The sequence below is a fragment of the Coenobita brevimanus genome, chromosome 74 (assembly GCF_032717465.1).
Source record: "Coenobita brevimanus isolate Jiangsu-jjx chromosome 74, ASM3271746v2, whole genome shotgun sequence".
Lineage (NCBI taxonomy): Eukaryota > Metazoa > Arthropoda > Malacostraca > Decapoda > Coenobitidae > Coenobita > Coenobita brevimanus.
The window spans coordinates 18,979,641-18,981,755 of NC_137027.1; the positions used below are offsets into that span (position 1 = coordinate 18,979,641).

Below are 2,115 nucleotides of genomic sequence, written 5' to 3' on the forward strand. Positions count from 1 at the left end.
TAAGATATAGAAGAAAACTGGAGTGTGATGAGTATATTAAATTGCTAAGGAAGAGGTACCGATATTACGGAATGTCCACAAATACCGTTCGTTTTCTTCTCCTCCTCCTCTTCTCATTATCCACCATCACCACCACCACCATTACCACAATCATCACCACCACCACCATTACCATCATCACCACCACCACCATTACCACCATCATTCTCCTCTTCTTCCTTCTCCTCCTCGTCATCATCATCACCATCATCATCTTAATCGTATATCAGGTGAGGAACTATTGCCCTCAGGCAGTCTTTCCCTCTTCCTATGACCTCAAGCCTTTTAAACTCTGTACCAGACAGCCTGAAAGGAGCAAGGGGGCTGTTGCTGTCTCGACTTCTCTGTCAATAATACCAGTTAGTAATTGCCACACCACAACACACCACCACACAGGACAATACCACACCAGTCAGTAATACCCACACCACACCACCACACAGAATAATACCACACCAGTCAATAATAACCACACCACACCACACCACCACACAGGATAATAGCATACCAGTCGATCATACCAACACCACACCACCACACAGGACAATACCACCTCAGTCAGTAACAATCACACCACACCACCATACAGGATAAAACCACACCTGTCAGAAATACCCGCACCACACCACACCACACAGCATAATGAGACACGGTATTTCACTCTCTGAACAATATATTCGGAGAGAGAGAGAGAGAGAGAGAGAGAGAGAGAGAGAGAGAGAGAGAGAGAGAGAGAGAATCTTTTTTTTTTTTTTACCTTTTCATGTAATCCATATCACATCCAAACGATTTTATTAAGCGCAGGAGGGAATATTGGAACGAGGGGGGGGGGGAATATAGCCCTCATTAACCCATCAAATTGCTAGTCACGAAGAAGTGCTATGGGAGGGACGTAGAGCCGTAGCATTGTCTTATTCTGCCACTGAGCAACGTGAAATAAGCTGCAAAAGGACGAAAATCTGGGCCAAGATAAGGTGAAAAGATATACAGTATTTGTCATTGTTTTTGTTGTTGATGGTTTCTTGTTGTTGTTGTTGTGTTTCTGTTTTTTTTTTTACTTTTTCTTTTTGTAGTTGTTGTGGTGGTATTGTTGTTCTTGTCCTTTGTTCTTGTTTGTCATTCTTGTTGTTCTGTTATTGTTGTTTTTGTTGGTGTTGTTGTCGTTCTTGTTGAGGATAATGGAGCCGAGTTCTTGCTTACGACTGCCATACTGCGCGACGACCACTGGGGACTTCAATTCGACCTTTACCACTACTCACACTGCCGATGCTGGGGTCACCTCGAGTCGTACTGGTCGTCTTCGTTGTCGTTGTGGTTTGGTGGGCTCCCCGGACGACCTCTTCCTCCAGGTACAGTACGGGTATGCTTTGTCGCAGTGACACCTGCCGTCTGGACCAATGTAGCAGCACGGATTGGACTCACACTGGGAGTTGCTCTGACCTGTTGTGGGTTAGGATGTGAAAATACTAGTAGTGGTGATGATAACAGTAGTAGTGATGATGATGATAAAAGTAGTAGTGATAATATTAATAGTAATAGTGATAATAATAGTAAGTGATAAAAGTAGTGGAAATCGTAATAATCATAGCAGTAGTGATGATAATAATAGTAATGATAATGATAGTTGTAGTGATAATGATAAAAGTAGTAGTGATACTAATAATAGTACAGTAGTAGTGTTGCTAATACCAACAGTGATAATAACAGTAGTGATAATGATAATAGTAGTGATAATAATAGTAGTAGTGATAATTCCAGCAGTGATGATAATAATAGTAGTAGTGATAATAATAATAATAGTGATGGTAATACTAGTACGGTAGTGATAATGATAATAATAGTAGTGATGATGCGCTAATAGTAGTAGTTATAGTGACAATGATATTAATAATGATAATAGTAATAATAACAGTAGTAGTCAGTGATAATAATACTGATAACAACATTAGTAATGATAATAATGATGATGACAGCAATAATAACAAGCCTTTACCAAAGACATATCCTTATCATGAGGTAAAGAATACATAGATATGCACTAAGGGTTATAACAATTTCATATATATATATAGATAG

The 2,115-nt window shown here is 39.6% G+C and overlaps 1 long non-coding RNA gene across 1 annotated transcript in view; it reads right to left on the minus strand.

The window, feature by feature from the left end:
- Positions 1-706: 706 nt before the first annotated feature.
- The window catches only part of LOC145407864 (uncharacterized), a 12,890-nt gene continuing 11,481 nt past the window's right edge, over positions 707-2,115 (minus strand). Inside the window, exon 2 of the long non-coding RNA XR_013898803.1 lies at positions 707-1,479. This is a non-coding gene — a long non-coding RNA (uncharacterized LOC145407864). The remainder of the gene's footprint in view (positions 1,480-2,115) is intronic.